Source organism: Oncorhynchus mykiss, chromosome 20 (genome assembly GCF_057628025.1).
Source record: "Oncorhynchus mykiss isolate SJ-2025 chromosome 20, ASM5762802v1, whole genome shotgun sequence".
NCBI lineage: Eukaryota > Metazoa > Chordata > Actinopteri > Salmoniformes > Salmonidae > Oncorhynchus > Oncorhynchus mykiss.
In genome coordinates this window covers 31232018-31246112 of record NC_143041.1, presented here as the reverse complement: position 1 = coordinate 31246112, position 14095 = coordinate 31232018, and positions in this window count along the sequence as shown.

Below are 14095 nucleotides of genomic sequence, written 5' to 3'. Positions count from 1 at the left end.
CCACTCCTCCATACAGACCTTCTCCAGATCCTTCAGGTTTCAGGGCTGTCGCTGGGCGATACGGACTTTCAGCTCCCTCCAAAGATGTTCTATTGGGTTCAGTTCTGGAGACTGGCTAGGCCACTCCAGGACCTTGAGATGCTTCTTACGGATCCACTCCTTAGTTGCCCTTGCTGTGTGTTTCGGGTCGTTGTCATGCTGGAAGACCCAGCCACGACCCATCTCCAATGCTCTTACTGAGGGAAGGAGGTTGTTGGCCAAGATCTCGCGATACATGGCCCCATCCATCCTCCCCTCAATACGGTGCAGTCGTCCCTTCCCCTTTGCAGAAAAGCATCCCCAAAGAATTATGTTTCCACCTCCATGCTTCACGGTTGGGATGTTCTTGGGGTTGTACTCATCCTTCTTCTTCCTCCAAACACGGCGAGTGGAGTTTAGACCAAAAAGCTCTATTTTTGTCTCATCAGACCACATGACCTTCTCCTATTCCTCCTCTGGATCATCCAGATGGTCATTGGCAAACTTCAGACGGGCCTGAACATGCAGGGGGACCTTGCGTGCGCTGCAGGATTTTAATCCATGACAGCGTAGTGTGCTACTAATGGTTTTCTTTGAGACTGTGGTCCCAGCTCTTCAGGTCATTGACCAGGTCCTGCCGTGTAGATCTGGGCTGATCCCTCACCTTCCTCATGATCATTGATGCCCCACGAGGTGAGATCTTGCATGGAGCCCCAGACCGAGAGTGATTGATCATCATCTTGAACTTCTTCCATTTTCTAATAATTGCGCCAACAGTTGTTGCCTTCTCACCAAGCTGCTTGCCCATTGTCCTGTAGCCCTTCCCAGCCTTGTTTAGGTCTACAATTTTATCCCTGATGTCTTTATACAGCTCTCTGGTCTTGGCCATTGTGGAGAGGCTGGAGTCTGTTTGATTGAGTGTGTGGACAGGTGTATTTTATACAGGTAATGTGTTCAAACAGGTGCAGTTAATACAGGTACTGAGTGGAGAACAGGAGGGCTTCTTAAAGAAAAACTAACAGGTCCGGATGTACTGCAGCGCCAGCTGTGCCACCAGAGACTCTGGGTTCGCCTACTGGTTGGTAGGTGATCAAATACTTATGTCATGCAATAAAATGCAAATGAATTACTTAGAAATCATACAATGTGATTTGCTGGATTTTTATTTTAGATTCCGTCTCTCTCTTTTTTTTGTTGTTGTTGAATTTTACCCCTTTTTTCTCCCCAATTTCGTGGTATCCAATTGTTTAGTAGCTACTATCTTGTCTCATCGCTACAACTCCCGTACGGGCTCGGGAGAGACGAAGGTTGAAAGTCATGCGTCCTCCGATACACAACCCAACCAAGCCGCACTGCTTCTTAACACAGCGCCATCCAACCCGGAAGCCAGCCGCACCAATGTGTCGGAGGAAACACTGTGCACCTGGCAACCTTGGTTAGCGCGCACTGCGCCCGGCCCGCCACAGGAGTCGCTGGTGCGCGATGAGACAAGGATTTCCCTACTGGCCAAACCCTCCCTAACCCGGGCGACGCTAGGCCAATTGACCTCTACATGCTTTGTAAGTAGGAAAACCTGCAAAATCAGCAGTGTATCAAATACTTGTTCTCCCCACTGTATATATTTCTTTATTGAATATCCAATACATACAATATACTTGCAGTGAAGCCGCTCAACAACTACACCACACCAGTCATCCAACATCCTCCCATTCAGAGAAAAGCATCCAGGGTCAACGCCCTGCTCAAGGGCACGTCGACAGATCTCCCACAAGGCCAAAGACAGGGACCCGAACCCTCCAAGATTCCCCCACAACTCCCCAAGAGCTGTCCCTTAACCATCCGAGACCCCTCCTACAGCCCCACCCCCAAGAAAAAAATACAAAAATAGTAAAAAATGTAAATAATTCCATTCCCCACCCCCAAGAACCCCTCCAATGCACCAAAAAACAAAAAATGAACTAAAGAGAAAAAAGAAAAGGAAAACAGAAAACAACAATGCAAAAAAACAAAGGAACTAAGATCATAACAGCAAGGCCAACTGTATATGTTTGAGTGCATGTCTGGCACTATTTACATGTGTGTGTGTGTCTGTGTATGTGTGCATTTGAATGAGAGTGTGTGTATATGTATGTGTACAAACACGTGCACGGCATCAGCCTCGGGCAAACTGGCATTAGCTGTAAAAACACTGCCCCTCATTGTCATTCAAACACACTTTTTATTATGTTTTATTTTGACTTTATTTTTATAGTTTTATCTTTGACCATTCTATCCCCCTGCCCAGCAACTCCACTCCCACTTGTCTCCAATTCCACATCCCAACCCTCAGACCATCCCACCTATCTCTGCTGGCCACCCTCTTTGGATTTCTATACAACATATATCTTTCAACTCTGCTGTGATGTTTAACGTGCAATTTCAATCTATGAATAGACTCCACAGATTGCGAGTTGAATATAAATCGTTTTACTAAGAATATTAGTTTTTATTAGTAATTGACTGACCTGGTCTCTCCAGATCTCCCATCAGTACTATTTCTAGGGTCAATTTTAGATCAATGTTGTGCATTTTCAGCCATTCCTGAACCTGAGATCAGAAACAGGCTACCTTAGGGCAATACCAAAATAAATGGTCTATTGATTCTGTATCCTCACAACAAAATCTGCAGAGCTTCGATGATTTTATGCTCCAAATATTCAACATTTTCTTGGTGGCAAGAATTCTATATAATAATTGTAGCTGAAAAGCACGGAGTCTTGCATCGTTTTATATATCAACTCATATACCCTGTACCATGGAACCTGTACATCAAAAATCTGTAATGATGGGGCGGTGAGTCCGAAGCAGGTGAAACGTTTTAGTAACACAACAAAACCAACAACATTAACATAAGGCAGAATGCCAATACACAAGAACAATACCAACTGGTGAGTGAACATGGGAGAGTGACATATAAAGGGGAGGAGATGATGATGGTAATGGAGTCCAGGTATGAATCATAATGATTAACAGGTGTGCGTAATGATGAATCCCGGGACCGGTGGTTGGTACTCTGGCGACGTCGTACGCGGGAGGGGAGGAGCAGACATGACAAAATCTCTTCTCAACTATTTTGAAATCTGTATGGCACAGTTGTTAACATTCTGGTCCTCAAATCTAACTGGTATACTTTCCTATTTATGCTATTTTTATTCCTCCGACAGTTTTGATCCTTTATATTGGGCAGACAGACCAGTTCCCTAACTCCTCCCACTGCCACCTGCCTCCTCCATTTTTGGGGTAATCCTGTAATCAATTGGTTGTACTCTTGAGCAGACCTTCCCGTACAATTCTGATAACTCCATTAACGACATAACTCTACCATTCCAATTTACAATGTCATTTAAGAACAAAATATCATTTTCAAACATCTTTCCCATAAATACAGGTATTTTATCAACCAGCACATTTGAGTTCAGCCATAATATTTGTTGTAATTTTTGTTCTATCTTTTCAGGGAGATGAAATTGAAATTGTATCCAGCTCTGCAAAGCTTGTTTGAAAAAGAGAGATACTTTGAAAAAAGTATCATTTTCAATTGATCGAAAATGAGACACAAAGGCAAAAAGGCCATTTTTAAACAACGGATGAGCTTTTCTTAGTAATCTACTTGAGAACCATTTAGGGTTCAAGTAAAACTTTTGAATAAGTGAAGCTTTTAGAGAGAGGTTTAGTGCTTTTATATTTAATAATCTCAACCCACCCAATTCATATTCATTATATAGATAAGCACGCTTTATTTTGTCTGGTTTAGTGTCCCAGATAAAGCAAAAAAATATTGCTCATATGATTAGAAAAACAAATCATCAGGGGTAGGCAGCCCCATAAGAAAGTGAGTAAACTGAGATATGACTAAGGCGTTTGTCACGACTTCCGCCGAAGTCGGTCCCTCTCCTTGTTCGGGCGGCGTTTGGCGGTCGACGTCACCGGCTTTCTAGCCACCGCCGATCCACTTTTCATTTTCCATTTGTTCTGTCTTTGTCTTATCACACCTGGCTTCACTTATTCAATTACTTGTTTATTATTTAACCCCCTGTTCTACATGTTGTATTTGTGAGTGATTGTTTGTTGTATTATGTTTTTATTTATTTATTTTTTATTTCACCTAACAAGGTAGGCTAGTTGAGAACATGTTCTCATTTACAACTGCAACCTGGCCAAGATAAAGCAAAGCAGTGCGACAAAAACATCAACACAGAGTTACACATGGAATAAACAAACATACAGTCAATAATACAATAGAGAAACAGTCTATATACAGTGTGTGCAAATGAGGTAAGATAAGGGAGGTAGGCAATAAATAGGCCATAGTGGCGAAATAATTACAATTTAGCATTTAAACATAGGAGAGACAGATGTGAAAAAGATGAATGTGGAAGTAGAGATACTGGGGCGCAAAGGAGCAGAAAAATAAATAAATAACAGTATGGGGATGAGGTAGTTGGATGGGCTATATCCGGATGGGCTATATCCAGATCGGCTATGTACAGTTGCAGTGATCTGTGAGCTGCTCTAACAGCTTGTGCTTAAAGCTAGAGAGGGAGACATGGGTCTGCAGCTTCAGTGCTTTTTGCAATTCGTTCCAGTCATTGGCAGCAGAGAACTGTAAGGAAAGGCAGCGAAAGGAGGAATTGGCTTTGAGGGTTACATGGCCCCGTTCATTCTTTCCTTTCTTTCCTTCAGTCGTCCTGATCCCTTTGCAGAAAAACAGCCCCAAAGCATGATGTTTCCACCCCCATGCTTCACAGTAGGTATGGTGTTCTTTGGATGCAACTCTGCATTCTTTGTCCTCCAAACACGATGAGTTGAGTTTTTACCAAAAAGTTATATTTTGGTTTCATCTGACCATATGACATTCTCCCAATCTTCTTCTGGATCATCCAACTGCTCTCTAGCAAACTTCAGACGGGCCTGGACATGTACTGGCTTAAGCAGGGGGACACGTATGGCACTGCAGGATTTGAGTCCCTGGCGGCGTAGTGTGTTACTGATGGTAGGCTTTGTTACTTTGGTCCCAGCTCTCTGCAGGTCATTCACTAGGTCCCCCCGTGTGGTTCTGGGATTTTTGCTCACCGTTCATGTGATCATTTTGACCCCACGGGGTGAGATCTTGCGTGGAGCCCCAAATCGAGGGAGATTATCAGTGGTCTTGTATGTCTTCCATTTCCTAATAATTGCTCCCACAGTTGATTTCTTCAAACCAAGCTGCTTACCTGTTGCAGATTCAGTCTTCCCAGCCTGGTGCAGGTCTACAATTTTGTTTCTGGTGTCCTTTGACAGCTCTTTGGTCTTGGCCATAGTGGAGTTTGGAGTGTGACTGTTTGAGGTTGTGGACAGGTGTCTTTTATACTGATAACAAGTTCAAACAGGTGCCATTAATACAGGTAACGAGTGGAGGACAGAGGAGCCTCTTAAAGAAGAAGTTACAGGTCTGAGAGAGCCAGAAATCTTGCTTGTTTGTAGGTGACCAAATACTTATTTTCCACCATAATTTGCAAATAAATTCATTAAAAATCCTACAATGTGATTTTCTGGATTTTTTTTCGTAGTTGAAGTGTACCTATGATGAAAATTACAGGCCTCTCTCATCTTTGTAAGTGGGAGAACTTGCACAATTGGTGGCTGACTAACTACTTTTTTGCCCCACTGTACCTGCTGGAGCACGTGCTACGGGTGGGTGCTGCTATGGTGACCTGTCAGCTGATATAATGGGTGGCTTTACCTAGCAAAGACTTATAGATGACCTGGAGCCAGTGGGTTTCGCTATGAATATGAAGCAAGGGCCAGCCAACGAGAGCATACTGTTCGCAGTGGTGGGTAGTATATGGGGCTTTGGTGACAAAACGGATGGCACTGTGATAGACTGCATCCAATTTGTTGAGTAGAGTGTTGGAGGCTATTTTGTAAATGACATCGCCGAAGTCAAGGATCGGCAGGCTAGTCAGTTTTACAAGGGTATGTTTGGCAGCATGAGTGAAGGATGCTTTGTTGCTAAATAGGAAGCCGATTCTAGATTTAATTTTGGATTGGAAATGCTTAATGTGAGTCTGGAAGGAGAGTTTACAGTCAAACCAGACACCTAGGTATTGGTAGTTGTCCACATATTCTAAGTCAGAACCATCCAGAGTAGTGATGCTGGACAGGCGGGCAGGTGCGGGCAGCGATCGGTTGAAGAGCATGCATTTAGTTTTACTTGCATTTAAGAGCAGTTGGAGGCCACGGAAGGAGAGTTGTATGGCATTGAAGCTTGTCTGGAGGTTAGTTAACACAGTGTCCAAAAAAGGGCCAGAGGTATACAGAATGGTGTCGTCTGGATATAGAGGTGGATCAGAGAATCACCCACAGCCAGAGCAACATCATTGATATATACAGAGAAAGAGTCGGCCCGAGAATTGAACCCTGTGGCACCCCCATAGAGACTTCTAGAGGTCCAGACAACAGGCCCTCCAATTTGACAAACTGAACTCTGTCTGAGAAGTAGTTGGTGAACCAGGCGAGGCATTCATTTGAGAAACCAAGGCTGTTGAGACTGTCGATAAGAATGTGGTGATTTACAGAGTTGAAAGCATTGGCCAGGTCAATAAATACAGCTGCACAGTATTGTCTCTTATCGATGGCGGTTATGATATCGTTTAGGACCTTGAGCGTGGCTGCGGTACACCCATGACCAGCTCTGAAACCAGAAAGCATAGCGGAGAAGGTACGGTGGGATTCGAAATGGTCGGTGATCTGTTTGTTAACTTGGCTTTCAAAGACCTTAGAAAGGCAGAGTAGGATAGATATAGGTCTGTGGCAGTTTGGGTCCAGATTGTCTAGCCCTGCTGATTTGTAGGGGTCCAGATTTTGCAGCTCTTTCAGAACATCAGCTATCTGGATTTTGGGTGAAGGGGAAATGGGGGAGGCTTGGGCAAGTTGTTGTGGGGGGTGCAGGGGTGTTGACCAGGGTAGGGGTGGCCAGGTGGAAAGCAAGGCCAGCTGTAGAAAAATGCTTATTGAAATTCTAAATTTTTGTGGATTTATCGGGGTGACAGTGTTTCCTAGCCTCAGTGCCTTGGGCAGCTGGGAGGAGGTGCTCTTATTCTCCATGGACTTTACAGTGTCCCAGAACGTTTTGGAGTTTTTGCTGCAGGATGCAAATTTCTGTTTGAAAAAGTTAGCCTTTGCTTTCCAAACTGCCTGTGTATATTGGTTCCTAACTTCCCTGAAAAGTTGCATATCGCGGGGGCTATTTGATGCTAATGCCATATGCCACAGGATGTTTTGTGCTGATCAGTGGCAGTCAGGTCTGGATTGAACCACGGGCTATATCTGTTCCTGGTTCTACATTTTTTGAATGGAGCATGCTTATTTAAGCTTGTGAGGAAAGCACTTCATATCTTTTGTGATTTGAATACCAAATATGTCTACTTCACCGTCAGACCATTTTATAGGTAAACTGCAGGGTAATGTAAAAGTAGTATTTTTTAAAGATCCAATATGTAATATTGTACATCATAATTAGGTTTTAGTCCAGAGAGTCCAGAAAAGTTATCTAGATCTTCAATGAGACAATGCAGGGATCTAGCTTACGGACTTAATATAAAACTTGAGTGATTGGCATACATGCACACCTTTGTTTTTAAGCATTAGATTTCTAATCCTCTAATGTTGTCATTGGATCTGATTTTAATAGCTAGAATTTCGATGGCCATAACTAATAGATGTGGTGACAGCGGACACCCTTGTTTAACTCCTCTTGACAAATCAAAGCTCTCTAAGAAGTAGCCGCTATTTACTATTTTACACCTGGGGTTGTTATACATTTCTTTTACCCATTTTATAAGAGAATATCTGTAATTTTCTTAGTATTGCTGTCAAAATCTGACTGTGGGCCACAGGTTCGTTTAACCTTGCATAACTGGCTATATGGCATACCATTCTTAAGGGGAAGGGTATGCATACTATTCGCATGTAGCAGGGTATTTCGGTCTGTGGGCTTTGTGAATGTAATGCATCATTCTCTTTGATCATACATACAGGTAACTGAGCTAAACGACTACCGCCCCCGTAGCACTCACTTCCGTCATCATGAAGTGCTTTGAGAGACTAGTCAAGGACCATATCACCTCCACCCCACCCTACCTGACACCCTAGACCCACTCCAATTTGCTTACCGCCCAAATAGGTCCACAGACGATGCAATCTCAACCACACTGCACACTCCCCTAACCCATCTGGACAAGAGGAATATCTATGTGAGAATGCTGTTCATCGACTACAGCTCGGCATTTAACACCATAGTACCCTCCAAGCTCGTCATCAAGCTCGAGACCCTGGGTCTCGACCCCGCCCTGTGCAACTGGGTACTGGACTTCCTGACGGGCCGCCCCCAGGTGGTGAGGGTAGGCAACAACATCTCCACCCCGCTGATCCTCAACACTGGGGCCCCACAAGGGTGCGTTCTGAGCCCTCTCCTGTACTCCCTGTTCACCCACGACTGCGTGGCCACGCACGCCTCCAACTCAATCATCAAGTTTGCGGATGACACAACAGTGGTAGGCTTGATTACCAACAACGACGAGACGGCCTACAGGGAGGAGGTGAGGGCCCTCGGAGTGTGGTGTCAGGAAAATAACCTCACACTCAACGTCAACAAAACTAAGGAGATGATTGTGGACTTCAGGAAACAGCAGAGGGAACACCCCCCTATCCACATCGATGGAACAGTAGTGGAGAGGGTAGCAAGTTTTAAGTTCCTCGGCATACACATCACAGACAAACTGAATTGGTCCACCCACACAGACAGCATCGTGAAGAAGGCGCACCAGCGCCTCTTCAACCTCAGGAGGCTGAAGAAATTCGGCTTGTCACCAAAAGCACTCACAAACTTCTACAGATGCACAATTCGAGAGCATCCTGGCGGGCTGTATCACCACCTGGTACGGCAACTGCTCTGCCCACAACCGTAAGGCTCTCCAGAGGGTAGTGAGGTCTGCACAACGCATCACCGGGGGCAAACTACCTGCCCTCCAGGACACCTACACCACCCGATGTTACAGGAAGGCCATAAAGATCATCAAGGACAACAACCACCCGAGCCACTGCCTGTTCACCCCGCTATCATCCAGAAGGCGAGGTCAGTACAGGTGCATCAAAGCTGGGACCGAGAGACTAAAAAACAGCTTCTATCTCAAGGCCATCAGACTGTTAAACAGCCACCACTAACATTGAGTGGCTGCTGCCAACACACTGACTCAACTCCAGCCACTTTAATAATGGGAATTGATGGGAAATTATGTAAAATATATCACTAGCCACTTTAAACAATGCTACCTAATATAATGTTTACATACCCTACATTATTCATCTCATATGTATACGTATATACTGTACTCTATATCATCTACTGCATCTTTATGTAATACATGTATCACTAGCCACTTTAACTATGCCACTTTGTTTACATACTCATCTCATATGTATATACTGTACTCGATACCATCTACTGTATCTTGCCTATGCCGCTCTGTACCATCACTCATTCATATATCTTTATGTACATATTCTTTATCCCCTTACACTTGTGTGTATAAGACAGTAGTTTTGGAATTGTTAGTTAGATTACTTGTTGGGTATTACTGCATTGTCGGAACTAGAACCACAAGCATTTCGCTACACTCGCATTAACATCTGCTAACCATGTGTATGTGACGAATAAAATTTGATTTGATTTGAATCCAGGTAATTCTGGTTTCTCTCAGAATTCTCAGGTACCTCAGTTTGGTTGATGGCTCCATCTCCTGCTTGACTCATGGTAGGGCAGGTAAGTCTATTGATTAACGTGGTAGACCTATGTGTATATCTCACTGAGGATGACATTTCAAATCCAGTCATGTAAATTTCAATCTTCTCAAAGATATCATGCAATCTCAGATTACGGAAAAACTTAAATAGATCTACCTGGACATCAAAGTCATTAATGTAAGTAGTAGGTACAAATGACAACCCCTTATTGAGTAAACTAAGGTGGGCTGGTGTCAGGCTCTTACTTGATAAGTTGAAGACATTTAGCTCCTGTTGGACACCGGGCATGTCCTGGATCTTAATTTGTAGGTATTGCAGTAGTGGTTTTCTTCTTTCCCCGACAGGTGCGTCGAACCCTCTTACGTACTGGTCAGAGTTCCTCTGTCCAGTGTCTGTGTTATTTTGCCCATCTTAAGCTTTTCATTTTATTGGCCAGTCTGAGATAAGGCTTTTTCTTTGCAACTCTGCCAAGAAGGCCAGCATCCCGGAGTCGCCTCTTCACTGTTGATACTGGTGTTTTGCGGGTACTATTTAATGAACTTGCCTGTTGAGGACTTGTGAGGCGTCTGTTTCTCAAACTAGACACTCTAATGTACTTGTCCTCTTGCTCAGTTGTTCACTAGGGCCTCCCACTCCTCTTTCTATTCTGGTTAGAGCCAGTTTGCACTGTTCTGTGAAGGGAGAAGTACATAGCTGTCACGTCCTGACCATAGAGAGCCCTTATTTTCTATGGTAGAGTAGGTCAGGGTGTGACTGGGGGGGTTTTCTAGTTATTATTTTCTATGTGGGGTTCTAGTTTAGTTTTTCTATGTTGGTGTTTGGTATGATTCCCAATTAGAGGCAGCTGGCTATCGTTGTCTCTAATTGGGGATCATATTTAAGTAGCATTTTTTCCACCTGTGTTTTATGGGATACTGTTTTGAGTTTGTGTATGTTGCACCTCTGTAGTCACGGTTTGTTGTTTGTTTCATTCATTCTTTATTGTTTTGTGCGTTTTCAAATCATTTAATTATAGTGATTGTGTTCCCCATACTCTATATAATATGTATATGTATATATGTGTTGTGTATTTAATATATTGATGCAGTGCTCACCCCCTGCTAAAATAAAGGTTCAATAAAATAAGTAATAGTAAACTTGAGTTCTAACTTAAAGAAAAAAAAATCCTCAATAGTGGTAGAGTGTAAATTGACCTGTGGGAACCAACTTCAAAGACACCACATTCGAGTCCTCCATCCCCCACTCATTCAAATGTAGGAATTGGTTCCTCCAGTCTGACCCCTCTCCCGTCTCTGGCTCCACACCCACCCCCACCCGGCCATCTAGAGGTGTGAAGGTTTGTACCTTTTATGTAGGGACGCCATCATGTATGACCTAGTGGTTAGAGCTTTGGACTAGTAACCGAAAGGTTGCAAGATTGAATCCCCAAGCTGACAAGGTAAAACTCTGTCGTTCTGCCCCTGAACAAGGCAGTTAACCCACTGTTCCTAGGCTTTAATTGAAAATAATAATTTGTTCTTAACTGACTTGCCTAGTTAAATAAAGGTCAAATAAAAAAATGACATTCCTGGGAGTGTGTATACTTACATTTTTTTATTACCATAGCATTTTTGTATGTTCTCTATAGTTTTGTACTTGGAAATGAATCAATTGACCAATTTGACCACGTGGGTACATTGGGCAAACTCGTGAGGTACACCTGGGAGACTGGATACAAAATATTATGTAGATCTCTCATTCTTGAATTTATCGGTTTGAAATGTTGTACACACACTGCTGCTCTCTTTTGGACAATATCTAAATTACACCCAGCTTCCTATGTCAATGTATGGCCTTTCTTTTGCGTTTCAAAGAAAATAATAGAAAATGTATGTTTTTATGTTTACTTTATATTTGACCAGATCTAATGTGTTATATTCTGCAACATTAATTTTACATCTCCACAAACTTCAAAGTTTTTCCTTTCAAATAGCATCAAGAATATGCAAATCCTTGCTTCAGGTCCTGAGCTACAGGCAGTTAGATTTGGGTATGTCATTATATGCGGAAATTGCGATGAAGGGTCTGATCCTTAAGAGGTTTTAACAGCTTCTACCCCCAAGCCAGAAGACTTTTGAACGGTTACTCAAATAGCTACCTGGACAATTTGCCTTGACACCCTTATTTTATTCTTATTTATTATCATTTTTTGCACTGACTGTCTTGCACAGACCCAATGTCCACTCACTGGACTCTAATCACACATACGAAACTGACACTCCAACAGACACACACACACACACACACACACACACACACACACACACACACACACACACACACACACACACACACACACACACACACACACACACACACACACACACACACACACACACACACACACACACACACATACATTCACATTCCTCCACACTCATTCCTCCACAGTGATGACGTTTACGACAGTCATAAATACCTCTTTCCTCTCTCTACCCTACTGATGTTACATTTGCAAAACCCTTGGTTAACATAGAGATTCTGGGAACATCAGAAGGTGGGGGGAAATGAACTATGTTCTGGTAATCCGACCAATTGAACATATGCGGTGGTACTTAATGAATATGATGTCAGTTCGGTTGTCATCTGAGACATTCTCATCAATGATAAGATGACATAAACTCTACAGTGGAAAGTCTACACATCAGAGTTATCGGATTCACATGGAATTGTTGTTCAATTTCACTGCTATGCGGATGACACACAGCTGTACATTTCAATGAAACATGGTGAAGCCCCAAAATTGCCCTCGCTAGAAGCATGTGTTTCAGACATAAGGAAGTGGATAGCTGCAAACTTTCTACTTTTAAACTCTGACAAAACAGAGATGCTTGTTCTAGGTCCCAAGAAACAAAGAGATCTTCTGTTTAATCTGACAATTAATCTTAATGGTTGTACAGTCGTCTCAAATAAAACTGTGAAGGACCTCGGCGTTACTCTGGACCCTGATCTCTCTTTTGAAGAACATATCAAGACCATTTCAAGGACAGCTTTTTTCCATCTATGTTACATTGCAAAAATCAGAATCTTTCTGTCCAAAAATGATGTAGAAAAATTCATCCATGCTCTTGTCACTTCTAGGTTAGACTACTGCAATGCTCTACTTTCCGGCTACCCGGATAAAGCACTAAATAAACTTCAGTTAGTGCTAAATATGGCTGCTAGAATTTGATCATATTACTCCAGTGCTAGCCTCCCTACACTGGCTTCTTGTCAAGGCAAGGGCTGATTTCAAGGTTTTACTGCTAACCTACAAAGCATTACATGGGCTTGCTCCTACCTATCTCTCTGATTTGGTCCTGCCGTACATACCTACACGTACGCTACGGTCACAAGACGCAGGCCTTCTAATTGTCCCTAGAATGTCTAAGCAAACAGCTGGAGGCAGGGCTTTCTCCTATAGAGCTCCATTGTTATGGAATGGTCTGCCTACCCATGTAAGATACGCAAACTCGGTCTCAACCTTTAAGTCTTTACTGAAGACTCATCTCTTCAGTGGGTCATATGATTGAGTGTAGTCTGGCCCAGGAGTGGGAAGGTGAACGGAAAGGCTCTGGAGCATCGAAACGCCCTTGCTGTCTCTGCCTGGCTGGTTCCCCTCTTTCCACTGGGATTCTCTGCCTCTAACCCTATTACAGGGGCTGAGTCACTGGCTTACTGGGGCTCTTTCATACCGTCCCTAGGAGGGGTGCGTCACTTGAGTGGGTTGAGTCTGGGTTGGCGCCCCCCCCTTGGGTTGGGCCCTGTCCGGGGTGTCCTCGGATGGGGCCACAGTGTCTCCTGACCCCTCCTGTCTCAGCCTCCAGTATTTATGCTGCAGAAGTTTATGTGTCGGGGGGCTAGGGTCAGTTTGTTATATCTGGAGTACTTCTCCTGTCCTTTTCGGTGTCCTGTGTGAATTTAAGTGTGCTCTCTCTAATTCTCTCTTTCTCTCTTTCTTTCTCTCTCTCGGAAGACCTGAGCCCTAGGACCATGCCTCAGGACTACCTGACATGATGACTCCTTGCTGTCCCCAGTCCACCTGGCCGTGCTGCTGCTCCAGTTTCAACTGCCTTATTATTATTTGACCATGCTGGTCATTTATGAACATTTGAACATCTTGGTCATGTTCTGTTATAATCTCCATCCGGCACAGCCAGAAGAGGACTGGCCACCCCACATAGCCTGGTTCCTCTCCAGGTTTCTTCCTAGGTTTTGGCCTTTCTAGGGAGTTTTT